The sequence below is a fragment of the Pteropus medius genome, unplaced genomic scaffold (genome assembly GCF_902729225.1).
Source record: "Pteropus medius unplaced genomic scaffold, Ma_sr-lr_union100, whole genome shotgun sequence".
Taxonomy (NCBI): domain Eukaryota; kingdom Metazoa; phylum Chordata; class Mammalia; order Chiroptera; family Pteropodidae; genus Pteropus; species Pteropus medius.
The window spans coordinates 7082583-7100893 of NW_024346771.1; the positions used below are offsets into that span (position 1 = coordinate 7082583).

General features: G+C 32.3%; 1 pseudogene; it reads right to left on the reverse strand.

The window, feature by feature from the left end:
* Positions 1–520: 520 nt before the first annotated feature.
* The window catches only part of LOC120613845 (sorting nexin-19-like), a 74251-nt pseudogene continuing 56460 nt past the window's right edge, over positions 521–18311 (reverse strand).

Below are 18311 nucleotides of genomic sequence, written 5' to 3' on the forward strand. Positions count from 1 at the left end.
CCCCAAATGCCACTGCTTATGTGCTGATGTCATGGACCTGACTCAGTTTCAGTCTATCTCAGTTCAGCCTGAATTTCAAAACTTCTTAAATACAAATTTGGTCATTCTTCTGCTCAAAACCCTTAAATCAACCAGGTTTCTTAATTACATGAACCTGGCTAGCTTAAATAACAAATAATTGAATATAAGTGTTAGAGACATTACAAAATAAATGGAGGAAACTAAAGAACTATGGATAGAAAAATGGTCATAACCCAAAACTACTCAGCAGCAAAAGAAGCAGGCAATGTCATACATACTTTATTTTAAAGTTATAGAAATAAATATGCATGCTATTGATACATATTTTACCCCGTTACCTGCTACAAATGGAGTAGAACAAGGAGTGAGAACTGTACCACTGAAATCTGGCCTTCTGAGCTACAGCCCAGTTCAAAGGGTTCAAGTTTTCTGACTGGTCTCTTGATGGCAGAGTAACTCTCCTTTCCCAGCCTTCAAAGATTGGGAGAATGATCTATAGCTAAGTAGAGACACCAATCTTTTCTGGGTTGCCTGAAGTATTTTAGGCAGAGATACTTATGTTAGAAGCACTGAGATACAATAATTATAGGATGATGTCCCAAAAGTAGTAAATCAGATGCCTGTTGATAAAGAGTTGCTGTTGTGACTCTGGGGCTACACTTCAGCTCAGTTGGCATTTTGCTCACCCCAAGAATTTCCACTACAATATCTGTCAGGCCTCCTATCAGTCTCTGCAAAACCTATTTCTCAGCAGCCGCCTTCTGTCCTTGGGTCTTATCAGGACATGGATACCTAGGCAAAACTTCATCAGGCCAGATAGACTCCTGAAGAAGCCAGGGGTACTGTACCCAGCACTGTGGATATATTAGATTAGCTACTTGCACCTCTAGATACCTCTGAATTAAGGTACCAAGAGATAAGATGAAGAACTTTTGACATGTTTTCACATGTAGCCATCTCCACCATTAAATTAGCAGCAAAAGCAGATCCATGGCTTGCCAGCTAACTCTGTCTCTGTTCCTGGATCATTATTGCTGAAGTCTTGGGCAGGTTCAGATGCATCTGACAAGTAACTATCTACATGTCCTTTCGGGATTTGTTCAGAATCTTTTTCTTGGATTTTTGTTGGTTTCATTTCAAGTAGCCAGTATATCAGTATTCTAGCCAGTATGTCATCACTGCTATTTTCCTACCTAGTTGCAACCTATATTAATGACATAGTGGCTGTGTATCCAAAATACCCCAATATCTTTATGACTTTATATTGACAGTCAAAGCCCCAGTCTGGTGAATCTGCTTTGTCAAGCCAAGGATAATCACACAGTAGGATTACATTTTTAAAATTAAATTTATTAGGGTAACATTGGTTAATAAAATTACTTAGGTTCCAAGTATATAATTCAATAATACATCATATATATATTGCATTGTGTGTTCACTACCCAAAGTCAAATCTCCTTTTGTCACCATATATTTGATCCCATTTACCCTTATCTTCCACCCCACTACCCACTTTCCGCCTGTTATCTGTGTCTATGAGTTTTTGTTTATTTGTCTTGTTCATTTATTGTTTTCAGTTTTGTATTCCACATATAAGTGAAATTATATGGTTCTCAACTTTTCCCTTAAGATGATTATCCCAAGATCTATCCATGTTGTCCCAAATGTCAGTGTTTCATCTTTTCTTGTGGCTAAGTAATATTCCATTGCATGTGTTAACCACATCTTGTTGTGGGCAGTGGTTTCCACCAATACTATTCATAATAGGGAATGAGTGCTCAATTAGGAGGAGCAGCTAAATGATAGAAACCTGAACGAATAAAATGCATTCATTCATTCATTTATTCATTTACTATACAGTGTTGACATACAAATGACTATGTCTCGCCTGTGCTTAATAAGATTCATAATAAAGTTAAACTCTGCTGCTTGGCTTTTAATACTCTTCTTGCTATATTCACTGCTTATCTCTCCATTCTATGTTTCCCCACATACCTTCAAATTCCATATTCGAGAACAAATTCTAATTTTAGGATTTAATTCTCATAGGTAGTCTTTCTTCTAAGCTTTGTAGGGACACATTTCACTTCTGTTCCCATGCACCGATTTAAAGACAGATGTCTGGGAACCTCTGTCCTATAGTTATGTTAATTTATTTATCAAGATGAATATTTCTCAAAACACTCTCTCTAGGTCATGTAACCAAAATAAACAAATTTTGTTTTCAAATAATTTTAAACTTCTAACTACAGTTTAAACTTCATTTCACATTGAAAATGTTTTTAAGTTCATTAGACTATGAAATTGATTATTTTATAATGATATATAAAGAAAATTATTGGACAGTAATATATTTTTCAGCTTTAGGTCATATCTTTAATATTTTATTATTCATATACTTAACTTTCCTTTTAAGAATATAAGTTAAATCTTTATTTGTGAAAAAATTGTATATACTAATAAACATGAACTCAAAAATTAATGGAGATTCTTTCAAAACAAAAAAATTGGTACTGGCAAATTAATATTTCTTACTTGGCAGAAAATCAAGAGAGGCTTAAGCATGATGAGGTGAAAGTGAAAGTGAACACTTCATTAATTTAGAAAAAAGATCTGAAGGCCAAAGCAGACATGTTAGAGAGCATAAGGAGTAACATCCAATTCTCAATTGACTCTCAGTAAGATTAATTCAAAGATGTTTACTAGATAGAATAAGCCATGACTGTATAGAATGCTATTTTTAGTTCCAAGGAAGAATTCAAAGTTTGGAGCTGAATGAGCAAAGATATTCAGGATAAGAATCAATTTCCTAATTCTTATTACCTTGATTTATTCTGAGCTATTTTATTTCCAACCTCAAGTAAGGGACTTTTGAAAGTTCTAGCGTTTGCAACCTGGACTTTCCTAGATTCACTAATTGCACATTCATCTTTCATCTTATAAAACTCTGTCTACCTGTATTATTTCACTTTTTTTTCAGCTTTGTAACATAGATGTTAACATTCTGTCCCAACCATATATTTTAGTAATTTTTTCTCTACATGTAGATAGCAATACTGACTTAATAGAGTTTTGGCGAAATCAATTTTGATGCTCTATGTAAAGCACTCAGCATGCTGTCTTGCACAATTAGAAGCTCATGATTCTACTTCTATCAATTTACCTCCTATTTTGTTCTTTTATGAAGGTAACGCCTCAGTTGAAGACACAAAGTCATATGAAGTCCTTTATTCATTGAGGGAATATAAACAATGTTTTGCTGATTGAAGGAATTTTAATACATACCAATGTCCAGATTTTATAAATAAAGAATTTGAGGCCCAAATTCATAAACTGACAAGTCTAAAATGACTCAACAAGCCAATGGCAGAATCAAGCCCATGATGTCTTTTTTTGACATATAAGTAAATATTTTAATTAATAAATTAATTTATCAAAAATATTAATGAATACAATGAGTATTTTTTTCTTGTAGTCTCAGTAATATTTTTGTAAACATAGAGGTATTCTAGTTTCCTATTAAGAACTAAAAGTGATCTTAGTAATATGCATAGGTCCTAGCAAGTGATGAAGCCCTGTATTCTGCCCTTCATTGCTTTACTAGTTTGGATTGTTATTTTTACCATTCATACCTAGGTCGCCATAATATTATCAGAAATTAAAGAGTCATTGTTGGTATTTAGTAGAGGTGTAAAAAATTACCTTGTACTGACAATGTTGTGAAGTTAAATATCAATGTTTTTTTTGATACTTTTCAACTAATAACCAAGGCCATTTTCATATTACTTTTACCTTGAACAAGATTATTTAAACATCTTGAAGTTTCTATGTCTTCATCTACACCTGCAAAATAGACTTATCATAATTGCATCAGAAGGTTGTGAAGAAAATTTTTAAATAATGTATTTTATTTTTTAATGTTTTTTCTTTTTTATTATTAAATATTATTGGGATGACATTAATCAACAAAATCCAATAAGTTTCAAGTTTCAAGTGTACAATTCAACTATATGTCATATATATATATATATAGTATTATGTGTACAATTCAACTATATGTCATATATATATGTGTGTCATATATATGTGTATATATATGTGTGTGTATATATATATATATACAACATATAGTTGAATTGTACACATAATACTATATGTGTGTGTGTGTGTGTGTGTTCACTGCTGTGGGTCTCAGGTCTGGCTGTGATCTAGGCTTGCGGTTAGGGGTAGAACTCTGGATTTAAAATGTTGCATTAATATAGTAAGGTGCCTGCACCTAACTTTTACAAGTATGACTCAGCTTATTGTTTATTATACATGTGTGGCAGAATGTCATTATTGTTCTCCAATGTATATAAAGCCCATGAGGTCCAGAAGCATGTACTCCCACAATAAAGTTGGCGCCTGCCATTTCATTCTCATGTCAGCTCCTCGTGCATTCTTTCAACTGGGCATCTCACAAACCAAGCCTTCTCTTATTGATCATCTCAGCGCTGACAACTGGCCATAGTTAGATTTCTTTTCCTTACTACATTTTTGACTCCTGCCCATATCTGCTTTCCTCCTCCTCCCCTTCCCTCTGGTAACCACGAGTCCACTGTTCATGTCCATGAGTCACTGTTTGTTTGTGCTGTTTTTTGGCTTCAATTTGATATCCCATATATGTGTGATATCATGTGGTTTTCAACTTTTTCTGTCAGACTTATAAGCATGATTATACCAAGATCAATCCATTTTGTTGCAAAGGGCAGTATTTCAGCAATTCGTATAACTGAGTGATGTTCCTTTGTATATATGTACCACAGCTTCTTTATCCAATCATCTATTGTAGGACACTTTGGTTGTTTCCATATCCTGGTGACCATGAATAATGCTGCTATGAACATCAGTGTGCATATATCTTATTGGATAAATGTTTTCGAGTTTTTTAGGTAAACACACAGTAGAAGAATTTCTGGATCATATGACAATTCAATTCTTAGTATTTTGGGATATTCCATACTGTTTTCCATAGTGACTGTATCAATTTGCATTCTCACAGCAGAATATGAGTATTTCTTTTTGTCCAAACCTCTCCAACATTTGTTATTACTTGTCCTGTTGATGACAGCCATTCTAATAGGTGTGGTGTGATATCTCATTGTGGTTTTTATTTGCATTTCCCTGATAGCTAGTGAAGTTGAGCATCTTTTCATATGTCTGTTGGCCACTTGTATGTCTTCTTGAGAGAAGTGTCTGCTCAGGTCCTCTACCATTTTTTAATTGGCCTTAAAGACTCCATTAAAACACTACTAGAAATAATAAACAAATACAGTAAAGTTTTAGGATACAAAATCAATGTTCATAAATCTGTAGCACTCTATACTCTAAGAATGAATTGTCAGGAAAGAAATGAAAAAAAAATTTTCCTTGCAAACACAACAAAAATATTAAAATACCTAGGAATAAACCTAACAAAATGTGTGAAGAATGTATACAATGAAGACTATAAATATAGTCTGTGTTTTTGGACTAGAATCTACATAGTTAAAATGACCTTATTATTAAAACATTATACAGATTTAATGCAATCCCCACCAAAATTCCATTGGCCTTTTTTAAAGAAATAGAACAACAACAAAAAATAATCATCAGATTTGTATGGAAGCACAAAAGAAACCAAATAGCCAAAGCAATCCTGAGAAAAAATAATGAAGATGTAGGTATCACTCCACCCAACTTCAAAGTATATTACAAAGGGACAATATCAAAACGGTATGGTATTGACACGAATACAGACACACAGACCAGCAGAACAGAATCGAGAGTCCAGAAGTAAACACTTGAATTGGTAATAGCAATGGAAAGACTTTAAATATGTATTTCTTTTCTCATAGTTTTTATTAGTATTTTATAAATATGTTTATAAGTTTTGTTAAATTAAAACTGAGAACTGATAGCTTTTATCCAAAAGATAGAAAACACACTTCTAAATTTGTAAGGAAAATCTATAATTTATTTTTCTTATAACATACTTCACTCTATTCTTGAGGTCAAATTTCCTTTATTTTTGAACAATGTTTTTGTGTTCGTCATGTTTGTTTTTTGTTTAGTTTGTTTTTTGTTCCTTTTTTTCATCCAATAATTTTTTGTTTTGTTTTGTTTTGTTTTTTGAGATAGGTGTATGTAATTAATAATCACTGACTTTTCTTCTAAGCAAGTGTTTTAAGTTGCTTTTAGACATATTTAGATGTAAAACAAAACTTTACTTTTGAGCTCAATATTAAAATTTCAGTTCTTCTATGACAAACAACTATTTGTTCTACTAAATTCCCTTACAAAGACCAATAGTATCAGAATTAAAAACCTGACATATTGCTCAACTCTGTTTTTTCTCTCTCATTTTTCGTTTCATCCAGGTTTCATTTATCATTAAGATTTGACAATACAGAGATGAAGAAAAAATAATAACGTTAATAATACAACAGCTAACATTTTTTGATCAATCTCTCTGTCCAGGCATAATTTCAAGATCCTTGTGTGTATTATCTAATTTATTTTATGTTATTCTGTTTATTTTAAGGGAGCAAAACTGAGATTCAGGAGTGTAATTTTGACTCAAGGATTCATACCTTCAGCCTCTATACAAATTGAGTTGGGTTTTAGTTTTGTTTTTTGAAATTATAAAATATAAATTCACTTTCACATTACCTCACAAGTAGGTACGCTCAAGATCTTGAGTTGGCTATCTATCTCAAATCCTTATAAAGAGCAAAATCAGTTCGCTTTGATACTGCTCATAATTGGAATTTATGTGCAAAAGAATAAATAAATAAAATAAATAAATAAAACAAAGCAAAGCCACTTCAATGGGCCTGATGAAAAGAAAATTGTTTGCTTTCAGCCTATCAAACGGCCTTCAAAGGAGCTCAATTCCACCTTGTAAGCAGGAAATCAAGACATTTACTTCTGTTACAGCACATAGCACCAGTCTGTTTGCCTCTCAGTATTGTTTTTGAAAGCAAAGAATTTTGCACTAAAATCATCTCTAGTATAACCATGACTTGACAAAGCAATGGCACAGAATGTGTGAAAACTATGAGTCCAGAAAGCAATGGTATACGATATGTGGAGTGTTTTTGAAATGTACTGAAGTACACAAAGGTCTCTTTTTTAGATTCTGATGACTGGGGCATTCCATGTAAAGTGATGAATAAAGAATCACTGAGAGCTCCTTATTTAATAAGGTGCCCCATACTATTTTAAGTGGTGTTTGCTTTCAGGTCTAGCCAAAGTGGTAGCAGAGGCCTTGCACTTAGCAGGACTGCAGTATAAAGGTAGACAATTCTGTGGGTAGAGGCTTATTTCTCAATTTAATGATTATGTATGAGGGAAAATGGGTGCCTTCTTTCTCAAGCTGAGAAGTTATTCAAAATGTTATTATCATAATATATGTGAAAAGTAAAATAAATATTTTTTTATGGTGAAAGTGATTAAATGACCTTACCACCAAATTTCCATTGTGGATGTAATGCATATACAACTACAAAGTGCAAAATGAGCTTCTGATAGCAGTAGTGATTGCCCAAAGACTGTCCTGTAAAATATCTTTCCTAGGTCCTGAGAATCTGTGCCTTGAGTGGGACTTTAATTCACAGCACAGAGACCACATACTGAATTAGGCCCCCAGGGTGTGCATATCACTAAAATGATTCTGTTTTCAGTAATGCCACCTCCATCTCATCACTCTTTTTCTTCTGATATCTCATAACAAGGCGTCTCATTTTTTTTTTTTTTTAATTTCCAGAAAGTGACCCACCATCTAACATACTAAAGTGAGGGCTCCTTTAAGATAAGAAAAAAAAAATTGTTTTTAATCTCTGTAATTCCAAATTAAGGACATAGCTGGGGCTTGTTATCTGCCCATGTAATGATGAAATGAAGTGATTCCTTTTTTTTCTCAATATTTATTGCTTCATCAATTTGTACAAAAGCAGCTGGGAAGAACATTTCATAGTAAGCAAAGTTTAGGATTACAGTACCTACCACAGCTTCATCTCCATTTTTCTTACTTTGAACAAGTTACGTAACTTATCGAAGTTTCAGGTTAATAACCTATATAAATAAAATAATAATTCTACTTTATAGTTTTAATTTGAGAACTCAAGAATGTAAAAAAAAACCTAAAAAATATTATTTAATGTTCATTATTTTATTTTTGTGTTTTTAATAATAACCCTCTGTATTGATTATAATTACCCCTTTTTAAATACAAAGGGGATGAGGTCCTTAGAATTAAGTAATTTTTTTCAGAGTCATCACCATAAAGGACAAAATTGAGCTTTGATTCCAAATTCTTTTTTCTTTGCCTCTGGAAGTATGCCTTATTTTCTGAGTATTTTGGGGTGACTACTCAAGAAATGTTATTTGATTAAGGACAATAAGGAATACAGATGAGATATATTTATCTAAAGTTTGACCTGTGGCATCCTCTGGGTTTTCTTCTTTTGATCTTTAGCTGCCTTCAACTTTTCTCATTGGACAATTAAGAATTCAGGATGGTTGATTCAAGACGGTTCACTTCCAGAGGTATTACAGATTACTAGAGTACTAAACATACTTGGAATGCTTATAGCAAGTGTTTGATTAAAGTTTTAATGAACCTTGAAGAACTTACCATCTGGTTAGTGGAGGTAAATAATCAGGCATTCACTAATTCAATTCAATTACATTTAATAAAAATTTAGTCAGATTTATTTGTGCAAGGAACTATGCTAGGGAGTAAAGATACAAAATTAATGAAAAACTACATATCCTGCTCTTGAGAAGCTCAATATTATAGGAGAAAGTTTAAAAAAAGAGATATCTAGTGGTTCCTAAAGCAGTCTTCTTAAATACACATGACTTCTAAGGCTAATATTAGTTGCCACTGGAAGCAGAGGAAGTCCAGAAAAAATCTTATTTAATCATGGAACTTATGAATAGAATTAAGAAGGTTCTGCTTAGATATTTTTAACCTATCTTCTCCCTCTTACTTCATCTTAGAAAGTAATGTCACCTTCGCTTTTGCACGCAACCACTTAATAAGAATAGTAAAGAGATGTTAACAATTTGTCAAAAGTTCTCTCAAAGAAGACAGTGAAAACAAGGATCCAAGAAAATACCTATGGAAATCCCAAAATTACAATCAAGTATACATGTATTGATGTTACCTAAACCTCTTCTGACTATGATTGTGAAATGTGTTTGATGGAGGCCATTTCTCAATTGTAACTCTTCATTAGAAAAAAAATAAAGGACCAATTAGATTATTTCTGTAAAAGTGCTCTTAGAGAAATACGAATATAAATGATATATATATGTATTATATATATTTAGAGTTTATTATTTGAATTAATAAAAATTAATATTAAAAAGAGATAAATATTATAAAATGAATGAGTTAATAAACATTTTTAATTTAAAGACCTTTGAAGGTGAGTTATATATTTTGATCTAAAAAAATACTTTCAAATGTGATATATTTTTATAAACATGTCCCTAATAAGGTACAAAATGTTAAATTAATACTATTTATCATCATTACATTGAGATGCTACTATTAATTAGAAAATGTGTTTGATCACAAAAATAAAAACCTGACAAATTTCTCCCTGTTTTCTTTAATGAAGTTAAATATGAATTTAATAGGGTACAGCAAAACCAAAGGAAAAATTATGCATGCTATTTTTTGAAATTATTCTAAAGATAAGTATAATAAACTGCAAATTTATCAAGAAATTCTTTATATTTTCTTATTTCTTCTGTAATATCAATATTGCTTTGTGTTTATAAAATAAAATTCTTGTTAATATTACATAATTAAAATAGAATATGTAGTTCTATTTATTAAATTAAACAGAAGAGTTTATTTACCTTTTGATATTTACTTGGATCTGAGTTCCACAAGGTCATTTACTTTGGGCTGGGGAAAAATGAGGTCGGTGAGAAAAGTGGATAAGTATTTATATTCATTATAAAGTTGATCAGACAGCTATCATCGCTGTGGAACTATTTAATCATTACCTCATCTGCTCTGGTAGCTTCTTAGTGTAGAATAATATCCTAATAGTTCATAATAATGGAGATTGCCATGGCACAGTGACTGCTATTAAGTTTTATTGCTTAAAAATAACATGACTCTTTAAAAACACACTCAATCCTTTATCGATATTTAAGAATCATGAAACAATAGAATGCCAGGAAAGGAGAATGTGTTCTGACTTAATAGAGTAGTAGATCTACTTGATTAACTTCTTCGAAGAATTAAGAACTTGCTGTAAAACATGAGATGGTTACTGTCAATGATGTTGATCATGCATTCAAATTTCTTCCTTTTAAATTTGCCTAGAGAGGATGTCTTTTCCTAGCTCATCTTTATGGAAGAGCTCACTGTCTTTTCTATTCAAAACTACACATAAAATTAGTCTTTGTGAACAAGTGAAAACTGACAAAAACACAACACCTTTACATTAGCATCCAAAACATATAATGTTTATGTACAAATATAATAAAGTATACACAATATCTGTTGAAGAACCATAAAACTCCAATAAAAATATTACAGAACTAAGTAAAGCAATTATTTTACATTATTGGATATGAAGACAAAATATTCTCAAGATGTCAGTTTTTCCCAATTTAGTTTATAAATTCTATGCAATCATAATCAAAATCGTGATGAGTTATCTTATGGATATCGATAAACTCGTCCTAAAGATTATACAAAAAGCAAATGCCCAAACTCGCTAACGATATTGAAATAGAAGAACAGAGTTGGAGGACTGACTCTACTCTATTCAAGACTTTCTTTAAAGCCACAGTATCAAGACAGTGTGGTATTGAAAAAAAAGACAAATACCTCAATGGCATAGAATAGACAGACCAAAATAGACTAGACACTCAAAATGTAATCAATTAGTTTTGACAAAGAGGCAAAGGCAATACAATAAAGAAAATGTATTTTTTTCAGCAAACGATCTTGAAACAACTAAATATTACATGCAAAAAAAGAAAAAAAGAAATCTAGACACAGACCTAACACTGTTCACAAAAATTAACTCAAAATAGAGCACTCAAAATTTTAAATGTAAAATTTGAAACTGTAAAATACCAAGAAAATAACGTAGAAGAAAATCTAGATGTCTTTGGTTTTAGTTATAACTTTCTAAATACAACACCAGTGACACAAAATCCATTTAAAAAATAAAAGATAAGTTGGACTCTATTAAAATTAAAAATTTCTACTTTGCAAAAGGGTTGGTCAAGAAAATAAAAGAATAAGCCACAGACTGGTAAAAAATATTTGCAAAAGACATATGAAATAGAAAGCTTTTTTCAAAATATAAAAAAAAATTATAAATCTCAATATAAGAAAATGAAAAACGTATTAGCAAATGAAATTCAGCAATACTTTAAAGGATCATACACCATGAATAAGTGGAATTTATTCCAGGGATGGTTCAACATCCCCAAATCAATTAATGTGATACGCCAAATTAACAAAATAAAAGATAAAAATCATATGCTCATCTCAACACGTATAAAAAAGCATTTGACAAAATTCAACATTGATTTATGATACTCTCAACAAAATGAGTACAGAAGAAACATACCTCAACATAATCAAGGCCATCTGTGATAAGCTCACAACTAATATTATACTCAGTGGTGAAAAGTTGAAAGATTTTCCTCTAAGATCAGGGAAAAGACAAGGATTCCCACTTATTCAACATAGTATTGGAGGTCCCAGATAGAGTAATTAGGCAAGAAAAAGAAATAAATGGCATCTAAATTGGAAAGAAAAATGTAGAACTGTCACTATTTGTAGATTATTATACGTAGAAGACATTAAATGCTCCACCAAAAAACTATTAGAACTAAGGAATAAATTCAGTAAAGCTGCAGAACACAAAATCAATATTAAAAATATTTTCATTTCTATACAATAATAAGAAACTATCAGAAATATAAATTAATAAAATAATTTCATATATGATTGTATTAAAAATATTGAAATAGGTAGGAATAAAGTTAACCATGGAGGTGAATGTTTTTTTACATTGAGAACTATAAGACATTGATGAAAGAAACTGATGAAGTCACAGATAAATGGAAAGATATTTCATACTTATGAATAGAGAGCATTAATATTGCCAGAATACCTATACTACCCAAAACAATCTACAGATTTAATATAATTATAGATTTAATGCAATTTCCATTAAAATTTAAATGGCATTTACAAAGAAATAGACCGATTATAAAATTTTTATAAAACCACTAAAGTCGTCGAATAGCCAAAGTAGTCTTGATTAAAAAAAAAAAAAAGCTGGAGTCATCACTCTCTTTGATTTTAAACTGTATAACAAAGCTATAGCAAGCAAAACAGTATGGTGTTAGCTTAAAAACAAACTGATAAGTGAAACAAAATAAAGAGCTAAGAAATAAACCCAAGTATGTATGGACAGTTAAATTACAACAAAAGTACCAAGAATATACAATGAGAAAAGGATTCCAGTAGACTGAGTAGTTCCCCCTCACTCAGGAATGCAAAATAACTCATCCATTTTAATGAGACAACTCATTGCAAATTCTGGTAGATAACACCTTCCCCAGGCATGATAGGGCTTGGTATTCTCAGCAGCATAATACAATGATCCACAGTAAGAATCAGGGCAATGGCTATTTCTTGTGATGTCTATACCTTTACATGGTTGAGTGTCTCAGCAGGGGTCCCAAGTCTGGCTTATGAGATAACAGGCCCTACTGGTTAATCATTCAAATGTGTTAAAGCCTGAGACAGTATTATTCCATCTAGTCAAGGTAGATTTACAGTTAGAAATTTAATCTGCTGGTTTAACATTCTATGTTTTCTTTCTATCAGCATTGCTTCTTGAGTGTTCATGGGGAGACAGAACCTCCATTCAATGGCATGTTCTTTTGTCAAGAATTGCATATTATGACCTTTGAAATGTGACCTCTGATCATTGTCTTTTTGACAAGACTTTCTGTACATGATACTCAGCTTCCCTAATTCGCTTCTCTAATCCTCTGATGGTGACAACCTGGTTTGTGTAGCAACAGGGGAAAGCTTGAGTTAGGCCAGATGCAATGTCCACACCAAGGCATATTTAGAAACTTCACTTGGAGAGAAAGGGCCAATATATTTAATTTACCACTTTTCACCACTTGGGAACTCCCATGGATAGCCCCAGACTCCTCTGGCAGTTGAGTTGGTCATTATTTAGAACATATAAGATACTCTGTTACTGCATTAACCAAGCCACTACATTTCAAGGGCAGTCAGCATCCCTGTACATGCCATCCCATCCAGGTGTTATGGTGGCTTCTCTTTCTATGCACCCAATCTGCTGCATCCACTAGTCGGTTGCTAGAGTTTATACATGAGCTAGGGCATCACCTTTGTTATTGGCAGGAGGTGTCAGTGCCTTATGAGTTAAGACATGATATTCAGTGAGGACTGCCTCAGGCTCTTGCAGGCAAACACAAATGCTTTTTCGTGTATCGACCTTACAAGTCCTTATCCATGTTTATCTATGCATTAGCTTCTCATTGTTCAAATTGTAGGGATAAGCCCTTTAGAACAGCCTAACTGTTAGTGCAAAGGGTTAAGGGTCAGGGCTCATGAGTGATCACCAGGCACTGGCTGCTGCAGTTTCCTCCTGTTTTCAGGAATCTATATATCAGACATTAGTGGGAATTTCCCTGACTCTCTCTCTCTACAGGCTACAAGGGGCACCACAGGAATAGGGGCAGAATATTTGGAGGCTCTATGTACTCTACAGGGCCTACTAGCACTGCATTTCTGAGAAAAAGGGCCAATGAACAGTGTGTTCCTCTGCTACAGGTGAGCATATCACTTAATCAAAGTGGGATTTGAGCCATTGCAGAGCTGAATTGATGGGACATATTCTCAATCCAGTTCTTGATAGCACACGAATTTCCTATCATATGCTCTGTTCCTTCATGAGAACCTCTACCTGGAGAAATATTGTATACACTGCAAAAACTCTTGCTCTATGGAGTATATCAGGTTTATTCCCCCTTCCAGAACTGGAACCAAAATCCTAGAGGTACTATCCCCTACTATTGTTTTTGTCACAGCATCCAACTCACACTTTCCAGAGTCACAGACACATCCAACTCAAATGACAGTCCTATGTGGGAATGCCCAGAGATTTATTCTGCTTCATTAGTACTTTTGTCTTTGCCAAGGCAGTTTATCTCTAAACCCCAGTCCTGCATGTGTCCTTTCTTAATCAGGTGGTATAAGGAATGAAATAATAGTCCTCCAATACCTCCAAATTGCTATAAAGTATTTCACCTCTATCACATTCATAGGAATTGGACAGACTTACACCTTATTGTTCATAGCTGCTGGGAGAAAATCTATCTCACACAACCAAATGACTCCCCAAAATATGGTAGTGCCTGGGCCTTGAATTTTCTGTGAGGTCATTGCTTATCTTCTCCCTTGCAGATGTTCCAGCAAAGTCTACATAGTGTCCTACAGCAGAAGCACATCTTCACATGTTAACATTATATCATCAGTGTGATTGGCTCATTTTACTTATATGAGAAGGAGAACAGAGACAGAGCTCAGGCTACTATCCCATGACATATTGTGGAACTATGCAGATAGTCTTGGGGAAGCACTTGAAAATTCATTTTGCCCCTCTCACATAAAGAAAAATAGATCTTAGTTTTCAGAAACCTGTACTTGTCACAGTCATTATATAATGCCCTTAAAGATAAAACACTTATGCAGGAACATTTTTGCAAAAACATCAGAATAAATCAATAACTTTCTGAAAATGACAAAAGACTTAAAAATGTTCATAATTAAAATCTGACGAGAATTCATTATAATATAATTGACAAGGGAATTTGGTTGATTCTGTGGCATACATACATGTTAAAATAATAACTAGAATTATGACCAAAAACATTATACCAGGATACATCAGATTTTGAGAATCTCATACAAATATACCCTAAAAAACATTTATTTGACATTTCTTATTTGACAATATGTCCCATAAATTTAACATAAAACAAGCTTAATTAGTTCAATATTTCTCTTTTATATGGAGAAAAAACAAATATTTTGAGATGTTCCAGGGACTCTCTGGAAAATCCCAGAGTTAATTCAGATCAGCAAGATTTTATTTAGAACTTGCTTTTGTGGAAATATGTCAAAATATCAAAAAGTTTTAAGACACTTGATTAAATAGTATCCTAGTTCATTTTGAAACGATACTTAATTATTTAATCAAAGTGACAATTAAAGATTTCGGTGGTAAATACAAAAAGTTGCATGGTTGGAAAGTAAAAAATAGAACACAACTTATTTAAAAGAGAAGACTCAGTTTTCTCTCATAATCAAAGGCTTGACAATGACAACATAAAGCATGGGAAATTATTCTGACGAAATACAGCATATTCATATTCTAGGCATACCACTTGAAAAGTAAAGAAAAAAACCTTTCACAATCTTATTAGGAACAGACCATGAAAACTTTGTCCTCTTAGTAGATAAAATAAAATTAAGTTTGTTTTACATAAGTACAGTATGGATATTATAACATATTTATCTATAAGCCAATTAAGCAAAGCTCTTTGAGAAATTAATTTTGACAATACTCTACAAAAGTAGAGAAATATCACACATATATTTTATATATTATATACATGTATAAACACACACACACACACACACACACACACACAAACCTACAGACACAGTCTCCATAGTTTACATTTCAAAATTTTAGCCCTTGACTAGTAACCTTCTAGAGTCTATGAACTAGATTTTGAAAAAGGAATGTTTATAGCAATCTGTATTTTAAAAATCCTCTTTCTCACCCTTTATTTTTTCCTTTATTCTCAAATAGTCTTAAGCACCATTTGTATTATACAGTCATAATAAAATCACAACTTCAAGATACAGAGAAAGAATGCAAGTTTTCTCCTAGGAGATTCTTTTTGTTCAGTCATGAAAAAATATCTAAATATGTGTGTAAATTAGAAGAAACATTAGAATAAACAGGATTATAAGCAGTAATTTTCATCCAAGTATTCTTTAATAAAATTCTAATCCAAAACTCAACAGGATTTAATCACAGAACTTGATATTGTGTTCCTAAAATTCACATGGATGTTTAAAGTTTTAAAAACTGTTAAGACACTTTGAGAAGGGAAGAAAAAGAGCTGAATCTTATTATGAGATATTAGGACTTCTTTAGAAGCCATAGGTATTAAGACAATAAGCTAGTTTCAGCAGGGGTTGGGGAGAAGTTAGAATACAGTATCAGAATAAAGAATTCAAAACCAGACACACCAATATATATAAGAATCTGATATATTACTGAGATGCCAGTATAGATCAAATAGTTGCAGAAAGAAATAACTATTTAATAAATGGTGTTTAAAGAGTTCATTCTAAACATGTGAAAACTATGAATTAAAACTTTTATCTCATATTACACTAAACAATCAGTTTCATGTACATTAGATAGCTACATAGCTACATAATTAAGTATTTAATTTCGAATAACATATATCTATATTGTGGTCATAGTAAAGCAAGAAAAACATGCATCTGAAAGAAGAGGAGTTGAACTTAATGACATTCCATTTTAAAACTTCTTTGATATAAACTACAGCATAAAACATCTAAAGATGACTGGGAAAAAAATGTGTATAATCAAATTACATAAAGTAATATATATATAACAAAATAATACATGTAGTTAATATTATATTAATATAGTAAAATTTAAAAATCAATAGGAAAATATAGATATAAAATATTGTAAATAGTTCACAAAAATTGAATTCTAAAAGAACATAAGAAAAAATGAACTCTATCAACAGCAATCAGGGAAATGTAAGTTAAAACCATAATAAGGTACCATTTGGCACTTTCCATAATGACGAAATTAAGTCTAACTATACTATGTGTTGGTAAAGTTGCAGAACAATGAAAATTCACATTTTGAATGCTGTTTTGACATTCTCGATAATCACTTTCACAATATCTCTCATAGTTGAAGATAAATCAAGTCTAGACATATCAATTCTACTCCTAAGAGAAATTTTTGTATGTATCAAAGGGGATGTGTACAAAAAAATTTTATCTCATTATTTTTAACGGTAACAAATATTTTGCTGGGATATTATTTGGCTCTTCAATATATTTCTTGAAGAACAATCATAACAGTTTACTACACAATTTAAAAAATTTCTTTAGTGAAATATTATAGCCCTCTTGCCTCAGTTTCTATGGAATGATATTTCTCTTTTGTCATCTTGCCTTCAAAATGGAAAACTAAAATCACCCATGACTCGCTCTGTAAGAACTGCTCTCTGTCACAGTGATACCTAACCATGCCTGAATTTAGGATCTCCTGCAGCCTTTGATAAAAAGTCAAATTTCCTCTCCATTATTAATACAGTGTGAGTGACTTCTGGTTGGAACTTAAACAGTTCAGATATTTCTTTTGACTGTTTTCTTTGATTACTTCGTACCTTGTCTTTCTTCAATGGGTATCAACCCTAAATAGTGAATGTAATCTAAAAGCCAGTCAGTTAACTTTCTGGATCACAAGTCACACCTCCCCCTAATTTCAGACCTGCTTACAGAGTTGTAGTGATGATGATAGAGTGAAAGCATCACACACCTACAAATACAAAAGAGGTGTCAACACTGTATTAGAACCCCACTCCCTGCTTTTAACTGAGACAGAGAAAAAGAAACAACTCAAATAAATTAATGAGGGCAGAGAGAATGGTACTGAAAAAAACAGGGCTTGGAAATTATGGAATACTGAAAAAAACGTTGAGAAGACTACTTCCATCATGATTTTAAAGCCGAGTGGTCTATTTTTTTTTCCTTCAAAGGCAATTCAGTAGTTTATTTTTTTATATGCAAGTCGCAGCCCATTTGCTACCCATCTCATTCTCTCCTTTAAACTATTCCCCTAAAAGACAAAACTGTTCATTATCTTTGCAAATTGGGTGATTACTATGATTTTTATTAATATTTTAAATATGCCTAAAGCCAACGGAATTCAAGTGTAGTTTATTGAACAGGTGGTCAGTGAAAGAACTACAAGAAAATGACCTCCTTAATTTCATGAAGAGGAGGACTCAGGAATCCACAAAACAAAAACAAACACAAAATAATATGCACCCCAGAGCTGAGCATTATTTGAGGGTTTATGTTAAGACTGGCAACACACACACAC